General features: G+C 42.5%; 1 protein-coding gene and 1 long non-coding RNA gene across 7 annotated transcripts in view; one reads left to right on the forward strand and one right to left on the reverse strand.

Moving 5' to 3' along the window:
• The window catches only part of GRID1 (glutamate ionotropic receptor delta type subunit 1), a 721,020-nt gene that overhangs the window by 247,362 nt on the left and 453,645 nt on the right, over positions 1-20,013 (forward strand). The gene's annotated exons all lie outside the window — the stretch shown is intronic.
• On the reverse strand, positions 1,295-4,271 carry LOC307216174. Its single transcript, XR_013838975.1, has 2 exons — positions 2,127-4,271; positions 1,295-1,909 (listed from the first exon to the last, which is right to left on the reverse strand). It is a non-coding gene; the product is annotated as an uncharacterized lncRNA (long non-coding RNA).

Genomic DNA, 20,013 nt, shown 5'->3' on the forward strand with positions numbered 1-20,013 from the left:
CAGAGGTTCTGGGTGTTTTTTCTCTAGTGATTGCAATTTCTTGATTACTAAATTTCAGCTTTGTAGGAGGCACATATAGTACCAAGGCATTTTGATATCCCAAATGAATGAGTCAGTGAGTCCTAAGTGTCTTTGTGTACATGCAGCACCACTTAAGCACACATTCCAGCATCAAGCTATTAAATAACAGTAATAAAATAGGATTCAATTCTTATGGCTCATTGATAGCGAACCCATCTAATGTATTCTGTATGATTAGTGTGGAGACTCCCAAGATCTCGACACACCTTCAGGGAACTTTGGTTGTGTAGCTTTCACAGAGAAGCTGAACTTGTATATTACAAAGAGCCTTTCTTCTGCTTTTGATTTAAACTGCATAGGGCTATCCCTGGATGACAAAGAAATAGTGTGCAGCTACCAGTTGCCTAGCTGAGATGCTCCTTCAGTAACCCTGCGAAAATTAGAGAAGGTTCCCAATGAGTTCAGAATTTTCGATTAAGACATGCGCCACCAGGGGCAGTTAATATTAAATGCTCATGATTTTTTTATTAAAGTGTGAACTTTAGTGCGATTCCTTCAACTTTGGGACTTTTCGCTATCACATAATAATAAATTCATCTGTTATTCCCGTGCTAAACAGCGGATCAGATCCAAATACTTTATTGGAATCATGATTTATTCACATCAGTAGGTTTATTTGTCAGGGGACGTAAATTTCTCAGACCCATTTCCCTCTCCCATCCATATGTCTTTGTTTAAGCAAGTCACCTACTCTATCCCACTGAATACCAGTTGCCAAGGAGCATGAGCAGAATGATGCTGCCATACTCACGTCCTGGTCGTTGGCTTCTCACAGGTGTCTGGTCAGCCACTGTGGGGGCAAAATGCTGGACTAAGTGCTATTTTTCTAGAAAAAGAGGTGCCATAACTCACCATGAACGCCTCCCTCATCGTCTTAGAATGGCAATGGCGCACACCTGAGATTTGCCAGAACTGAGTTCTGGTGAGTTCCTGCTGAAGAAAAGCTCTGCTCTTACCCATCCTTCAGCCATTTGCACATACCATTCTGTGGTGTGTATTAAATTTTTCAGATAAAAGAATAAATTGAGGTAATTTTAACACTACTCCCATTTTAATAGCTTCCTCAAGGCTCAGGAGACGTCAAAATGTGATGTTCAAAGACTTGCAATGCTTCAGGGTTCTGAGCACCCGGGATAGTAGTGAGCCTAAATGAGCTTGATAAAAATTTATACTTACAAAAATAAACTAAAAGCAAAGGATAAACACTTCAAGCTGTTTCAGATTTACTTTAATAAGTCAAATGCAGTTTGCTTGCTGAAAGCCTATCCTGAAACAAGTCTTGACTTGCATTATTACCTCCCTTCTCTAAAATAATTTTTACAAAATTGAATTTTAGAAAACCATTAGAAGTTCAGACAGGAGATTTTTATATGTGCTTTAGAATAAGAACAGAAACTATAGCAAAATTATTCATGTGTAATGGCATACATTAAGCATGTGTGAAGCCTGGGAGCACAGTTTATTTTCAGTTCCATTTTTCTGGTCCTGAAGAATAGACCTCAGTGGAAAATATATCTGACTATTGATCCTTGAGTTAGTTCCGTGGCCATCCTTTAATATGTTCAACTACTTGCTTCATAGAATAGATGCTTCTTCTTCTTCTTCTTCTTCATTGTCTTCTTCTTCTTCAAATGGACATTTTGCTTGCAATCACATTGCATTGTGGGCTTTGTAGTCTTGTGTGTCTGCTTTCAGGCAATCGTGACATAAATACTCAAATCTCCTCAGCTGAGTTTACTATATTCAAATGATTTGGTTCAATGTGAAACTCAAAAGCCTGTTGCCTAGCAATGGGCCCACATATTCTGCTACAGTTTCAACAAAGCAGCTGAAGAGCAGGATTCTTCCATGGGTCCATAGGAAAAGAAATGGAAAGTTAGTGTTGTTAGCCGCCCTGAGCCCGGCTTCGGCTGGGGAGGGCAGGATATAAATAAAATTTATTATTATTATTAGATCTACCTGCTGAGGGATCTGAGCAGGTACCAAAGTGACCGCACTCCCTCATCATGCCATGTCCTCCCTCCATCTGCATATAACTCTCTTACCTATGCTATGGCAGCTACACTTTATTTTTACTTCTGATGATGATGATGTTCATTTGTAGACCACCTACTATCCACACATCTCAAGGTGCTACACAAAAAAGAAAATCCAAATCAATAACCCATACACATAAATACCAGATAATGTAAATTATCTGATAATGTGTTTAAGAAAATCCAAATCCTTTTAACTCTTTTTCTGGAGCTTCTTGCAATTTGGGGAGGGTGTGGGGCCCATATGGGAGGAGGAGAATGAGTGTTGTGCAAGCATAAATCCTTGTTCTAACAGGTCACTTGATACAACCCTCTAGCTATATAAGGAAGACTGCAGAAAATTACTAGGAGCATGAGACAAACTCCCAATAGTGTGATACCCATAAATTATTGTGAAGCAGGAGTGCCAACTTGGCCCCGTGACTGTGGGTGCCTAGGGCCCTGGGTACCATGCAACGTGCATGGCTCTGGCACTGAAATTTGTGGGTGCCCAGCCCCTTAATGGGGAATTTTGTGGGTCCTCAGGCACCCAGAACCCCAGGGACTTGGCACCTATGGTGTGAAGGTACTTAGATAGCTAAGAATTGCACGTTCTCTATATGTGGCATGGGTGGATGGTAGGTTCGTGATGGGGTGGGGTGGGGGTGGGAAATCACACCAGCACATAATTGATAACATGCAATTTGCTGGCACAAAATGCAGTGATGGAGGCTGGCTTAGTCGGCTTTAAAGGGGATTAGAGGGATTCACTGAGGATAGACCTATCAATGGCAATTAGCCAAGACAGCTGAAGGGAATCTTCATGTTTGGACTGGAGGCAGCATCCCTTTGAGTACCAGTTGCTATGGACAAAGGCCAGGGCAACCTTCGTTCTTTGCTCACACATTTGCTAGATGCATCTGTTGGGCTTTTTATGGTAAGAGAATGGTGAACCAGATAGATAGACCTTTGGTCTGATTCATCTGGTGTTGTCTTATGCTGTGAGTTTGGGAACTTCTGCCTTACAAATAACACATCTCCTTCTGATATTCTAACATTTCTTTCCTTATCCTGTTTGTTGGACGTGGCTCACCCTTCTAAGGTATGCAGGAGAAGCGTTTTCTCCTGCAATTACATTCCCATGATGGCACATTGAAAGAGATGAGGCTAGAGGCATGGGCTACTGGGGATGCACTCTGCATTCTCTGTTTAATTAAAACATGGCAGATTATGCCAAAGGAAGCTAAAACTGTAAAACCGAGCATCCCGTGCCAAGTATTGGGATTTTATGAGGACTTGGCAAGGCATCCGTGTAGATTTTTAGTCATAAATATGTGTGCAGCCTGCGTTTCAGCCCATTGAGTTTGGCTTTTATTTTGAGTTTCGGCTCTGCTGGACTGTTTTTTATTCTCATCTAATGAAGCGGGGGGGGGGGAGAGGACCCCTGAATGATGTGAAAGTCGTCTGAGGAACAAGGTATTAAAAACAAACAAACATGGCTCCATATCAGGAAGTGGCTATGGGGCTTGGGTCATGAATGCTGAACAGTAGGTCACTGCACAATAATTAAGCCCATCAAATCCTCACCATCCAAAGGCTGTTCATTGACCTGTGAGAAAACAGCTAGGAGTTTCGGTCTGCTGCTTGATTTGCATGTGTTCCGTACAAAACTGCTATACCTGGAAAGCAATTTGCTGTTTGCTGTGATGGCGCAAACCCCACACCCCACCCCACTCCCTCAGACAAAGTGCATAAGACCCAATACCAACAAAATCGCTCTGGCATATGAGGCAGAAAATCCTCCCTTCTTCCCTGGCAGTAAAAAGACAAACAAACAAATTAATTAAATGACTAAGCATTTGCTGCCCTTTCACAACACCCCAAATTTAGATGCCAGAGGTGGCCACTTCACTCTGCCTAATGATAAGGCCGGCCCAGGATGTCAATTGACAAGCCCTTATCAGCTGTTTCAGTATGAGCAGCACTTAGTTGATTAGTTCTAAGCAATCGTCGGTGCCAATTCCAGCAGAACTGAATGCTAATCAAAGTTTAATTTAGTGTTATATAATGCAAAGTGGGATGTCAAGTTGCCTTTGGTGTCTCCCCCAAAGTGATTGTTGTATTGTGATTCAATTTACCCATGTTCACTAAATCACTGGTATCCATCTCCGTATTGCTTAGGTTGGTACAATCAGACCCCACTCACAGGCAGTCAGGATATATATATATGAGACACAACCCAGGTCACAAGGTATGAAGTAGGCATGTTGGGATGATGTGATGTCACTGATAGGCCTCTGAAGTGATGCTTGAATTACAGAAGAGTCAGAGGTGGGCCAGCCCTCTTACCTTTTGTGATGTCCAAAAGCAGCTATTTGGTTTGGAGCACTAATTATGAGCTTCCTTCATGGATGACTGGGGAGAGGAACCCCTTTTCCTGTTTACCTCTAGTTCTAAATTGACTCATAATACGTTGGTGCGTTATTTGTTTCATCTCTCCCTTTCTTTTCTTTTTTTCAATTTTTTTTTTCCAATTGATTTTCCAAATTTATAAACAAACAAAGAAACAAAGAAACAAACATAAATCCTAACTATAATTGTTCCACTATTATTAACATTGTTAGGTGACTTCCTCGAATCCCCCTGGTTGAGTTTCAATGTATATCATTGTAACAGTTTTCCAAAACTAATTTCTCATAAAATTTACTTAGTCAATTAACATCTTTCTTTTTTTCCCCATATTAACTTTAGAGATATTATTCTATAACATCACATATTTAAATCCTAAGCCAATCTGGTATTTGCAAGTATTTCTATTTAAGTTATCTTAACATATTTAACTAAATAATCTTTAAATTTCATCCATTCCTCCTGGTACTCCTCCTCCTTCTGGTCATGGACTCTTCCGGTCAGGTCGGCTAGCTCCCAAAAGTCCATCATCTTCATCTGCCATTCCTCCACTGTTGGCACTTCTTGTGTTTTCCAGTTATTCCAAGAAGAAAGGCCTCTGGTTTCTTAATAAATGTATATTTCAACATTTTTTTCAATTCATTTCAAGTCTTTCACCTTGGGGCAGGTCCACCACATATGATAAAAGGTACCTTCTTTTTCTTTACATTTCCAACATAGATTATCACTATTGTGATAAATATTTGCTAGTTTTACAGGGGTTAAGTACCATCTATACATCATTTGCATAATATTTTCCTTTAACACCGTACATGCAGTGAACTTAACCTCTTTCCTCCAGAACCTTTCCCAGTCTTCAAACATTATGTTATGTCCCACGTCCCTTGCCCAATCTATCATCACAGATTTAACTTTTTCATCCTTTGTATGCCACTCCAACAATAGATTATACATTTTAGACAATTTTTTAACTTTAGAATCTAACAACTCCGTTTCCAGTTTGTTTTTTTTCTGATGCAAAACAATTTTTCTTATCTAATTTATACAATTCATTGATCTGGTGATAATGTAACCAATTTATTTTATCTTTGATTTGATCAAATGGTTTTCATTTAAATCCTTCTTTATATTCCAATATTAAATCTGAATATCTCAGCCAATTAGTTTCCATATTTGACTTTTTCTGGGCCTTTGCCTCCATTGGCGACAGCCATCTGGGTGTTCTCCTTTCTAAGAGATCTTTGTATTTTATCCAAACATTATATATAAGGATTTTGTAATTACATGATTTTTAAAACCATTATGGGCCTTTATCTTGTCATACCATAGATAAGCTTGCCATCCAAACACATTGTCAAATCCCTCCAAGTCTAAAACATCCGAATTATCTAATTGTATCCATTCCTTAACCCAACAAAAGGCTGTGGCTTCAAAATAAATCTTCAAATCTGGCAGGGAGAAACCCTCTCTTTCTTTAGAATCTGTTAATAATTTATATTTAATTCTGGGTTTTTCCCCCTGCCAGATAAATCTAGATAAAACTTTCTGCCATTCTTTAAAACATTTCACATTGTCAATAATGGGGAGGGCTTGGAACAGAAACAACATCTTTGGCAATACATTCATCTTAACCACCAATGACAATTTTAAATTCGACCAAATCTCCAGATCTCTCTCAATTTCATTCCATAATTTCTCATAATTATCTTTATATAAGTTCAGATTTTTCACCGACAAATTAACACCCAGATATTTATTTTTTTTCATCATCTCTCCCTTTCTAGCAAGCCCTCTCCCCTTCAGTTTCTCAACAACACTTTGAGGTAGGCTAGCCTGAGAAAGAGAGAGTGACTGGCCCAAGGTCACAGAACAAACTCTGTGGCTGAGTGGGGGGATTTGAACCTTGGTTTCCTGAGTCTAACACTCTCACCCCTGCTCTACATTGGCACATACATGGTCTTGCAATTCCAGATGGGAACTCTGGCGTGGGGTCAAGGACAGAGGCACAGAGACCTCAGTAGCTCCAGCTGCATTGTTGATGGACGGTGGCAGCAAGTTCGCATGCCATATATCAGGTGTCTGCCATTAAATGAGAAGGTACCTGTTGCAGTGGCGCACATCTGCCACTCACCTGCATTCTCATCTCTGTACAGAAATGCAGCTTGATTCCTGTAAGTGACAACATGGTTCCTTGTTAGGGCTGATGGATCTTTGGCTTTGAGACTCAGGTTAAAGCCATAAAATGGGAAGTAAATGTCATCTGTTTCTTTTTTGATTACCACCTGTCTAGCACCACCCCTGAACTGGTAGGTCATGTTCTCAGATCCAGCCCACATATAGGATTGTTGCCTTAAAAGATTATTGTGACACCACCAGTCCCAGCCTTGTGACATCACAAGCCTTGTGATATCACTTGTGGCCAACCAGATAACTGTGGGAAGGAGGGATAATGGGTGGGAGGGGGAATTAGTGCTATGATGCTAAAGGTAAAGGGACCCCTGACTATTAGGTCCAGTTGTGACTGACTCTGGGGTTGCGGCACTCATCTCGCTTTATTGGCTGAGGGAGCCGGCGTACAGCTTCCGGGTCATGTGGCCAGCATGACTAAGCCACTTCTGGCAAACCAGAGCAGTGCATGGAAACGCCGATTACCTTCCCGCCGGAGTAGTACCTATTTATCTACTTGCACTTTGACGTGCTTTCGAACTGCTAGGTTGGCAGGAGCAGGGACCGAGCAATGGGAGCTCACCCCATCGCGGGGATTCGAACCTCCGACCTTCTGATCAGCAAGCCCTAGGCTCTGTGGTTTAACCCACAGCGCCACCTGCATCCCTTTAGTCCATGCTAACGCTGGACTAAAATGCAGCTGTCAGGAAGGAAGGACAGTTTCTCATTGAGACTGAATCAAGCTTCAAAGTAATCAAATTCTGAGCTTGCGCCTGTGGCTGCCAGCCTCGCTGGCCTGGTCTGATGAATGCTAAGCTACACATGCAGGTACAAAAGGCAAGACATTAGCTCAAAATGCATCTCATTATTAATCATGAATGGAGTAAGAGTCTCAGGGTAAGCATGCCCGACATAATAAAATGAGCAGCATCAGTACAGTGTTGGTAGTTTCCATTGAGTAAGTCACTTTTAGGGAAATGTTAACCTCCCTGTGCACCCTGGCAATTCCCCAGTGCTGATTTTAACCAAGGAAAAAGATGTTGGGAGATACGAAGATGGATCTTTCCCTCCCTCCCCCCGACAACTTAGTTTGCCCTCAAGACTTTTTCTGACATCTTTCGGGATAATTGTGGACAGACAAAATGACACAGATTTCCTAGCTTATACAGCCGAACTACCAGAGTGTATGTGGCCAGTGCAAATGAGAGATTTTCAAAATGCTTATGTAGTACCATTCAGTAACCAATATTTGCAGCACACGTTCATTCCAATTTGGATATACAGAACAAAATGAGATTTGAAGAGCAGTGGGGTATTTTCCCTGAAAGCATTGATTGTGTATTAAAGTTGTGTTTATTTTTCAGCGGTGAGATCGTATGTCACAATACAGGGTTGAATGCTTTATGGATTGTATTTCTGGAGGGTGCCTAATCTAGACAGTGGTTCAGCCAGTCTGTTGGTTTCTTCTTCTTTTTATGCTTTTTTGAGGTTGCCTCTGACACTTCTCCAGACTGGATGCTGTGCCAAAATGTGGCACTTATATGGCATGATTCATCTATATTCATTGTGGCCAACCTTACCAATATTGGTGGTGGTCCTGCTGCTCCCCAGTGTGTTTTGTGCGTGTGAAGTGCTGGTTGTGGAGGACTCCCAATAGGAACCAAGCAATTTAAGTCAGCCACAAAGAGCTTTCCCCTTTTCCCTATCTGGATGTGGTTCCATGCACAGCCACAGGCAGGAATTTCCTGCATTTTGCACAGGACAAGCCCCAAACATAGTCCATATCCACCTCTGCTGAAAGAAGCCTGTGTACATGGAGCCTGGGGGTCAATAGGCTGTATTTGTGAGCTTCTACCAAAGCCCTTCTCACTGTCTCTTCACAATCAGAAGTGCACTGTGTATAGCTCAGTTGGTTAGAGCATGGTGCTGAATGAGAATGCCAAGGTTGCAGGTTTGATGCCCATATGGGACAGCTGCATATTTCTGAATTGCAGGAGCTTGGACTAGATGTTCCTCAGGGTCCCTTCCAACTCCACAATTCTATGGTTCTATGTAACACAATGGGATGCGGGTGGCACTGTGGGTTAAACCACAGAGCCTAAGACTTGTCGATCCGAAGGTCGGTGGTTCGAACTCCTGCGACGGGGTGAGCTCCCGTTGCTCGGTCCCTGCTCCTGCCAACCTAGCAGTTCAAAAGCTCATCAAGTGCAAGTAGATAAATAGGTACTGCTCCGGCGGGAAGGTAAATGGCGTTTCCGTGTGCTGCTCTGGTTTGCCAGAAGTGGCTTAGTCATGCTGGCCACATGACCCAGAAGCTGTACGCCGGCTCCGTTGGCCAATAAAGCAAGATGAGTGCCGCAACCCCAGAGTCGGGCACGACTGGACCTAATGGTCAGGGGTCCCTTTACCTTTATGTAACACAATCTGGCAATGTCCCAATGTGGAATGCCATCCCACACACATTGCAATTTATTTGTCACTAGGTTAAACCAGTTCTATTTCCCCCAGCATTTAAATTTGGCCAATGCCTAAACTTGCTGCATGTTTTTAGCTGCTGGTGCATATTATAGTTAATGTGTTAATCTTATGGTTGTGTTGTCTATTTCAGTGTTTTACTATATAAAATTATTATTTATACTTGTTCACCACCCTTTTTATTTTATTTTTTACTCATAGCTTAGCTTCTATAGTAACTCACTCCTCTGCCCTCCCTAAGAAGTAATTAATTTCATGGTGGAAATGGGTGATAGCTGGAGTAACCTGGACAGTGAGTTTCCTTGTTGCTCTCACTCTCCTTGACTTGGAGCAGAAAAGTCCTTGCTAAAATTCCCCATATACAGAATATAACAGCTGTCAGGACAGCTCCTTTTGGTGTTAATGTTCTGCTTGTCCCAAGGAATGCTACAAGACAAGTAAGATGATACTCGTCATTGGAATAACATCTATTGCTATTGTTGCCTTTGAGCATTTCCTGATGTGATTCAAAAGCTTTCATTAACAGAAGTTGGTACAATAGACACTGTCTAGTTGTGTGTGTGTGTGTCAATTCATTTCACAGTTGTCATGTAACAGATGGGAGCTCATTGTGTTTGTGATCATCATGGGCTAGACTTCCCCTCTGATGTGGAGATGAATGGATCTGTATTCCTTCACTGTATCTTCAGTCCCTGAGCTGAGCTCTAACATGACAATTTTCCCGTGGAGTTTCAGGGTATATTCCACATCTTTTGGAAGCACTGAAGAAACCTCTGAGCCTCTCAAGGAAATTTCCCTTTGGAATTTTACAGCTCTTCATCATGACTTGATGAAATTCTGACAGTCTGGAGGCAACTGAAATATCCAAGGCATTTGATGCCCAGCTTGTGTAATAGAATTTCAGAAGAATGAGTGAATGCTACTTTTATTAAGGCCTAGTGCAGAGCTATGGTTCACTCTGGCTAGTGTGACTCAAATAAACAAACAAATTATCCTGATCTCCTAGCCACAGGTAGATGACTCGGAACAAGATTCGGGTACTCCCTCCCTCCCTATCTTTCTCTTCTGTGAGTTCCTTCCCACCTTCCATGGTTTGCAGACCCTCCAAGTCTCCCTATTTTCCAGGGACAGTCCTGGATTTACAGAAGCCGTCCTGGTTTCTGATTTGACCCTGGAATGTCCCACTTCTCATTAGGATGTTCCTGTTTTCATCAGAGAATTGTTGGAGGGTATGCAGTTATCCAACCCCCAAGCCATCTGAAGGCAGCCCTGTATAGGGAGGCTTTTTAAAGTTTAATGTTTTATTTAGTTTTTATTAAGGATTTTTTGTGTTACAAGGCAAACAAACAGGGAAAGGCTGTCTCCACTTTCAATTCATAGTCTTTTTCACAGTTTGTTTATGTTTGGTGAGAGACATAAATATGTATATACAGTATATACTTCAGAGAAGTGTGTCTTATACATATACATATGCTTATACATATATATATGTATATTATATATGTTGGAAGCAGCCCAGAGTGGCTGGGGCAACCCAGGCAGATGGGTGAGGTATAAATAGTAAAATTGTTGTTGTTGCTACTGAATAGGATGCCCCTATTTTCCTCAGAGAAATGTTCGCGGGTGCGGATTTGTTGTAACCATAATGTTCAATTAATGGGCAGCAGTGCTACCCATGTTTAGCCAGGCTTTCTGTTGTTGTTTGCAAGGGTTTGCAAGCCCTGCTTATGGAGCAGTTGTGGTTAGTGCCCATGTAGCTTTAGGACACTGTGGAATAGGAATGTGCAAGCCTGTAGTATTATACTAATCTCTGCGTTGTGGTTAGGCCATCACGACCATTGCTTTTGCACTAGCCCTAAGTGACTTAACTGTTATTTCACAGAAAATAACATTCATTATCTTCATCATCATCATCATCAACAGCAGCAACAACAACCCAAGTACAGATTTTTTGTCTTGGCCATTAGCCATCAGACTACCCAAGTTAAAACAATAAAATAAAAACTGAGATACTTTTATAAAATACTTTTTATAATTGTGGAAGGAAAAATATATGGAGATAAATGATAATTAATTTTATAGGGTTGGATCTGAAAGAAGATTAATGAGGCCTAACTCTGCACAAACGGTTTTTTATTTGATTGGCTCAGTAAAGTGGCACTGGCCTAATATTTAGGGCTTTTTGAGGACGTTCATATCTTTTCATCCATAGAAGATTTGTTCTTGTTAATTGGTTTTATTGTGCAGAGGACAAGAGGAAAAGGAGCAGTATTTTTAAGTGCCTGTGGCTCCTCTTCAAGTGTGTAATGTGCTGGGCCTCACAACATGCTTACCCAAATGATTTAATTTGATTTGAAGACAAAAAAGAGAGATTTTAATTTTTGACTCATGTGCAAAAAGAAAGGAAGAGAAGCTTCTGCAAATGGGCGAGGAGTTTTAGTTTCCTCCTGTCAGGAAAAGTTCGTGCACGATTCTGTGAACTAGAAGGGCTGGGTATGTGATGACCAGGCAGTGCAGGTGACTTCAGCGTGGTGTGTCAGAAGGAAAATGAATTGATATTGATTTATATATATTAGCAACTTTGTGTTAATGCAACATTTTTATATGTAGCTGTGCATTTTTGATATCTTATTTATGCTGTCTGTTATTGCTTCAGTTATTCATAAACTGCTTTGAATACACTAAGCAGTTTAGAAATTAAATCATATTAAGTAATCGAAACCAAATCATAAGAATAGCCTGAGAGATGCAGCCATAGTCTTTCCCACATTGAAAAGAAAGGTAGAAAACAGAACAGAAGTTATGGATGTCCTGCCCCCCACATTGACCTCCTTCGGGTTAGAAATAATAATCCTTTTTCAGATTATAATTAATCCACATGGCTCTGTGCTTGGTGTTACCCCCATAAGTCCCTCTGCCATTTCCACACACTTATCCTTTCGTTTTCACCCTCTTCTTGGTTCCCAGGAACCCCCTGCACCCTCATTTGCCATATTCTGGGATTACAAATCTATAACCCTCCAGGTGCGCAATGTACTGTGACACAATGGGTCAGTGTTTCTGGCTGTTAACCAGGGGGGTGACTGTGGGCAAGATTCCTATGTTGCAGGGGGTGGACTAGATGACCCTCAGGGTCTCTTCCAACTCTACAATTCTATGATTCTTCATTGGATTTCATCTCCCATAAACCCCAGCCAGCATGGGCAGGATGATGGAAATTGTATTTCAGGAACATCTGGAGGACCATTCCTTGATGTTTGCACTCTATTCCAGTTTCTGACAGGTGCTCCTGTCTGCTCAAAAGCATTGGTCCACAGAGTCACCACCTTGCCCTGGTCAACTCCCTTTCTTGATCAAGATGTGGAATTAATTTTCTTTCTTTCTTTCTTTCTTTCTTTCTTTCTTTCTTTCTTTCTTTCTTTCTTACAAAAGGATCCCTGATATGAGGATCCAAATACTGTTATCACTAACCAGCTTTAGATTGAAATCCACACGACATATAAGAGCTCACTTTAACTGCACATCAATGGCGAAACTCATTCAAACTCACGAACGAAATCCAGTCCAAAGCCATATCTAAAAAAGGTAAAGGTAAAGGTAAAGGACCCCTGACAGTTAAGTCCAGTCGCAGATGACTCTGGGGTTGTGGCGCTCTTCTCACTTTACAGGCTGAGGGAGCTGGCATTTGTCCGCAGGCAGTTTTACCGCATCATGTGGCCAGCATAACTAAGCCGCTTCTGGTGAAACCAGAGCAGCGCACAGAAATGCTGTTTACATTCACACTGGAGTGGTACCTATTTATCTACTTGCACTTTGACGTGCTTTTGAACTGCTAGGTTTGCAGGAGCTGGGACTGAGCAATGGGAGCTCACCCCGTCATGGGGATTTGAACTGCCGACCTTCTGATCAGCAAGCCCTAGACTCAGTGGTTTAGACCACAGTGCCACCCGCGTCCAAGCCATATCTACATGGGCTATTAAAACTAAATGCTGGGGGAACATGCTTTGCTGCTTTGTCTTATTGAGAACTACTGTCATGCAATTATGTGATGTGGCCTAGCTAGACTGTCGGCCAATGAAGTAGAGAGGCTAGGGAAACTTACAGTGAGGTGATATCACATAGTACATTGCAATGCACAGGTCTTTAGACCCTTGGAAAAAGGAAACATTTAGCTAAGAAGTAGGTGGGGGTGAATGCATGAGGAATGACCCTGCCCCCTCCTCCCGCCTAGTTGTGGACAAGATAATACATTAGCCTCCCTCTTGTATTGGGTCAAAGAATAAGACCTAACACAACCCTTATCCCTTTGCATGCTAGGAGAATTGCACTTTATGCAGCAATTTCTCTGACTGTGTATTAAACAATCAAAAGAGTGTGGAGTCCATTACAACTAGTATTTTGGGACATGAGGCTTGTGTTAAAAGACTCTAAATGTTTCTTACTTCCAGTAAAGTGCCTTTGCTATTGAATTATACAGCTTTGTCTGTATTTTAAGCTCTTAATAACAGAGTGCGACTATCGGGTATTGCTCTTTTTAAGGGAAAAGCAGCCCTTTATTATACTTTTCTCTCAAAATAAAGCCCACTTTAAGGTTATGTTGGGACTCCTATTGTAACTCTTTCTTCTCACTTACAGCTAGCTGAAAATATTTATTTTACCTGAAATACACAAGGAGTGTCAAACCCAAACTGTTCTTTAATGTCTCAGCAAAAGGCTCCCATCCAATTAGAGTTAATGAAACAACATAGTCTAGATCCGTTAATGCTGATGAATTTGTGGGCACAGTTTAGAAGCATTTTAGCAAGGCGTGGTACAGCTTTCAGCTTAACTTGGACCGAACAGACTGTGGTAGCTTTTGAACATCATGTTGATTTGTGGTTTAATGACAGAGGAATGAGGCTCCCCCAGGCTCATGCTCTTCTGTCTCTCTCCTCCCCACACAGCCAAGAAAAAGAAGACGAAGAGTTTGGATTTGATATCCTGCTTTATCACTACCCTAAGAAGTCTCAAAGCGGCTAACAATCTCCTTTCCCTTCCTCCCCCACAACAAACACTCGGTGGGGTGAGTGAGGCTGAGAGACTTCAGAGAAGTGTGTCTAGCCCAAGGTCACCCAGCAGCTGCAGGTGGAGGAGCGGGGAAGCGAACCCAGTTCACCAGATTACGAGTCTACCGCTCTTAACCACTACACCGCACTGGCTCCAAGAAGACATAGGCATCAACTCTTAGGGGCCAAGGCACTTTGCTCCTCCCATGTATTTTTTTGAAGGGGCCGCCCCCTCCAATGTTCAGAGGGCAGAGGAGGCTGAATGTGGAGCCAGATGGCTTTGGTGGCCAGTGGCTCCTCCGCCTACCACTTGGGGGAGGAACAGAGGAAGCAGCCCCTGAGCTGGTGTTGGTGCAGGAGGAGGCAAAGGAGGCTGATACTAGAGGCAAGCACAATGTGGCTCTAGTGGTTGACCACTGGCTGAGAGCAGGTTTCCCCATCTTTTCCTTGCACAGCAGGAGGGGGAGAACAGGGGGTGCCAGCCACTGGGGTTGTGCTGCCTCCGCATATGACTCCGTCCCTGGCTCCTCGTGACATCGCGCATGTGATGTCAGGACATTGCATCAGGCCCCCACAATCTTTTTCCAGACGTTGGCTCCTCTGCAAGAGGGAGAGTCCAGAAGTTTTGACTTTGACTTAATCACAGCTTCCTATGTTGTCCATTGGATATGTGAGAGAGCCAAGAGGTGTCTGGGAACAACTAGACATACTGTGGCTTTCTTGGGGCCATTTGGGATATCTGTGCACTTCAGCCAGGGAGTGGGAAGGAGGAAACCAAACCCCTCAAATTCTGATGTAGCATCCCAGTAGCATCCCTATGAAGAAAGATATGTTAGACCACGCAGTACTCCAGCTGTACACTAGATGCTTTTTTCATTTCCCCAACTTCAGATTTCTCCCTCTCAGGTTTTTGGTTTAGTGAGTCAGACACAAGCTGCAAGGGAAAAGCCATGCCTCAATGTCATAGTTTTGTTTCTGCTTAATAAAATGATGACAAGCATTGCAGCGCCTGTGAGACAAACAAACATGCTTTGCTTGGAGGACATGCACCGCAGTAATAGAAATCAGTCTGCTCAGGCTTGAAGCTATTACCTTCATCATCCTCTCTTCATGTTTGGAAGAAGACATTTTCTCCACCACCAATAACTTTTTAGCAGCTATCAGTGATGCATGTTATTTTGCTGCCTCTCTTCGTCACGTTGATCATAGGCCTTTGGTTCAAATAAATATGTGACGAAATGCCATCTGACATCCTATCTCCACTTTGAAGGGTTGCTTGTATTAGCAGAGTAAATTTTGAAATTATTCTTGTTGGTAAGTGCCTCCTGCTAGTTCCATCACTCTCGCTGTCATATACATGGCAGCCGGAGCTCAACACTAGAGTAATTTGCAGAGCAGGAGGAGGGAAAGAAAGCATCCATGTTAGATTAGCTAGTGATGCTTTGGGTACATGCCTCCCTTTGGTACTTGGCACTAGGGGAAGGAAAAGAATGCGAGAGCACAACAATCCATGCTATCAAAATAACTTGGGATTCGGTGAGCAAGTACAAAACCCTGCTGATGAATGGAGCCACTCCTGTGAAGAGCCCAGCATTAGTGGGGCCCATTCCACAGTGGCTGTTAGATGATTATTTTGATAATTGTTAAAGTAGCCTCTGCTTGAGTTTGACAGTGAATTGAATGCTCAACTTAGTGCCTGTTAGATAAATTAAGACTCTGCCTTGTAAGGAGGAGGGTGGGAGGGGTTGGGATGCGGGAATTGATCCACCACTCTCTTATTTCCTGATCACATGTAGGATTGTTCTCCCCCACAACCATTCCTTCTTTCCTGCAGGCTGTGTGCTAAAATGTTCTTGTGGGCCCAGGCGCAGTGAGCCCTCTGACAGTGGGGCACAGGCAGAGGTATAACAAGCACAAAACACATGTCTTGGGATTAAGCAGGCCACAACTTTATTGATTATAGACATCAGTAGGTTTTGACATAGGTATTGGGTATGTATCCTGAATCATCCAGCCTGTCCCGAACCCCAGCATACATGGCAACCAGTCCCGCTAGTGAATACAGTCTCAAGGGCAAATGCCAGCAGGTAGTCTGGCAGTCCAACAGGTCAGGAAACATGGTCAGGGTTCAATACACTAAACCAAGTCCAACAGTCAGACCCAGTTTCCACCTCTGCAGCCGACCCAGGGTCAGGGAACATGGAGTTCAGTCCCAAAAAACACAGTCCCATGGAGCACCTAGGAAACCCAAGCATGGTCCATCAACATGGGAAGTTGTGCAAACCCAGCACCTCAGCTCTGCTTCCTTTTTATCCATTGGATCTCGACTTCAGCATCTGGTCTTGATGAGGCATGTGACTCTCACCTGTCCTGAGCCTAATGCAGCTGAGGAATCACATCTCCTCCCAGAGCTAATGAGCCCCACCTGGCCAACTAGTGAGCTGGGCTATGGGCCTTTGCCTGCCTCAGCTTCCTAGAGCATACCTCCTGGTGCTCCCTACGCCTCAGAACCTGCCATGTTCATGGAGATGGGGGCCTCTCTGGCTCTGATGATGGATAGTGTTCCTCTGGTTCTTGTGCACTGACTTCCATCCCCCCACCATCATTTGTTGTCCCATGAATACTTTCTGTGTCCCCATCCTCCTCTTCTCCATCCCCATCTTGCCCAGGTGTGTACCAATCATGACTACACCCCTTGCTGGGATCCTCTTTCTCCTCCCCGTTGACCTGCCAATTCATGACGCAGCCCAACTGCTGTTTGATTAACTGTTAGGATCAACCCTGGGCAAAGGATTGCCTTATGATGTACCCTCACAGAATTGCCAACTGAGGGTGTCCTATGGCTCCCCGTCCGCTGTCTGAGCATCCAAACATAAGGACCTCTCCCTGGGGTACCCCATTTCCGGGGGGGGGGGGCAGGATTCATGCCAGTGACTGACTTGCCAACAAGTTGTGACAATTGCTATGAGGTAGGCAAAACTTCCAGACAGGCCCTATCTAACAGGAGGGAAAATTCCTGCCTGGCCCCAAATACCTATGATACGGTAAACCTAACTTTCTGGTAAATGATGTGGTAGAAATGGGTGTGATGGTGAGAAAAGAGATCTGGGCTTGTATCAAGCGTTTTTGTTAATGAACCGGAAAATGTAACAATGTGGTTATGCTTAATGCGGAGGAGGTGCCAGCATAAATGGAGAGAAAAAAGAGTCATTGCAGATGTGCATCCAAGCAGTCCTCTGAATGGAACTCAGAATCCAATATTGAATTGAAATGCACAGCCTCATTTTCATGCAGATAGGCACATGTACAGCTTGATTGTGATGATTTTAAAAAATATAACAGGGACATCCAGAAAGAAAATAAGAGGGGTGTTTGTGTGTGTGTGTAATAGATAGATAACACTAACAACAGAATGAGTATTTTGTAAAGATATACTGAGGTTTTGAGCATTTTTTATTTTTAAAAAATTGCATCAGTTTGAAGCCTAAATGACAACAGTTATAAACTCTGGGCAGAATATTAAGCATGTACAGTGGTACCTCTGGTTATGAACTTAATTCATTCTGGAGGTCTGTTCTTAACCTGAAACTGTTCTTAACCTGAGGTACCACTTTAGCTAATGGGGCCTCCCGCTGCCACCACGCGATTTCTGTTCTCATCCTGAGGTAAAGTTCTTAACCTGAGGTACTACTTCCGGGTTAGCGGAGTCTGTAATCCCAAGTGTTTGTAAGACGAGGTGTCTGTAACCTGAGGTACTACTGTATTTGCAATGAAGTGCACATCCTGATCTTGTTGTCTAGATTTCAATTTGAAAAGGGAGCCCATCTTAGATATCTCTTGAAGTTCCCCAAAATCTCCTAAAGCTTGGGGAGGATAAAACATGGGGAGGAATTAAGGAACTTTTATTTCTCATGCACAACTGAATAGGAACAATTGTATACAGATTATACAGTGATACAGAAATAGATTTAGATTCAAGTATATAGATGGATCGAAAGAAGTCCAAGAGAATAAGAATCAGCAGCTGGCACATCTTCACCTTCTCCCCCCTTGCTTTTTCCTGTAAGACCTATTGCAGTCGTTAAGAGTCGTCAACAGGCTCATCACAACTATCTGCCAATCACCCATTCCCACCACCCTTCTGAGTAATACCCCTCCCCACCTTCTCACTATATAGAAGGGTCTGGTGACTTCTGTTTCAGTGTATCTGAAGAAGTGTGCATGCACACGAAAGCTCATACCTAGAACTAACTTAGTTGGTCTTTAAGGTGCTACTGGAAGGAATTTTTTTCTTTTATTTTGTTTTGACTATGGCAGACCAACACGGCTACCTATCTGTAACTGGCACATCTTCAGGTAATGTTGGACCACAGTTTTCATCAGCTCTGATCATTGACCATACTGTCTCCAAACTTGCCCTAGGCCAGATCTGGTTATCAGACTACCAACATGTCAACAGAGTTGAGAAGGGGGCGGGGGGGTATGACTGTGGCTATAGGATTTCTCAGCAACCTATTTATCTGCCAGGCACCTTCTGCCTCTTCTTATAAGTACCCCTCCACTCAGACTAGCCTAAGATATCATACCAACTGCAGTAATGCTGAAAAGAGGTTTAAGCTCATGTGCCACTGGTATATTACTTGGTGATAAAGCAACTCTAATAAATACAAAGTTGGTAGAAAATCAAAATGGGGAGAAAATATTGCCCGATTCTTTAAGATACTATTGACTATGCATGCTGGTTCTTCAAATAATTTTCTCCTTCAATCAGAATAAATGCATCTTGGGATTAGTACTCTTTCTACAAGAGATGTTTGACAAAGTGAATATGAATAAAATGCATAATATTAAATCTTTGGCTGGCAGTGTACACATAATCAAATCAAAGACAATTGCAAGGACATTAGATATTAATTCTCACTGCATTATCAAAATGTGACCTTTTCCCTGCATTATATCCTAATTAGTATATGGAAAGTTGCTGAGGTCAGGAACTCAATTCTGGTAACGTTAAACTGTGAGAACATGGTGTGCTTTCAGGCATCTCTGGTTGTCTCCTTGGACAGAATCCTCTTGCCTTCATGCTGGAATCCATTTTTTAAGTGAAGATAATAAGCCTTGTTATCAGCTCAGTTCTCCTCCATTGACTACAGTCTATTTAGTCCTGCCTTGCAATGATGTAAGTGGGAGCTTTTATCTCTGAGACCTTTATAAATCCTGTTTGGTAATAAGAAAATTTAAAACATGGCATTAGGCCATGTTGGTGGTGCAAACTTTCCTGCAGACATAAACAGGTATTGCTTTTCTAATGCTCCAACCTGGTGAACGTTGTTCCTTCCTTGCCCACTGCAATATAACCTTAATGTAGGCTTGTAAATAGTCACACTTCTGGTCTCCTGTGAGGAGAAATGTTCCTAGGCAGAGAAGTGTTTGCAAATGGGAGAGGAATTGGTTTTCCTTATCCCCCTTTTTTCAGGTCAACATGCAACAAATGACACTTGTGGGTCTGATAAGTTATGCAGGCAATAATTAAGTATAAATTAACTATAATTTCAATTGAGCTACACAATATATACATACTTTTATTTAGGATAATAGAATAATAGAATTGGAAGGGGTCATGAGGGTCATCTAGCCCAACCGCCTGCAATGCAGGAATATTTCACCCAAAGCGGGATTCAAACCCATGACCCAGAGATTAAGAGTCTCATGTTCTGCAGACTGAGCTATCCAGCAACAGCTTGCATCTCTGTCAAAACAAGAGAGAATCTGGCATATACAGTGGAACCTCTAGTTACGTACCGCTCTGGATACATAACTTT

Source organism: Podarcis cretensis, assembly GCF_951804945.1.
Source record: "Podarcis cretensis genome assembly, chromosome: 5".
Lineage (NCBI taxonomy): Eukaryota > Metazoa > Chordata > Lepidosauria > Squamata > Lacertidae > Podarcis > Podarcis cretensis.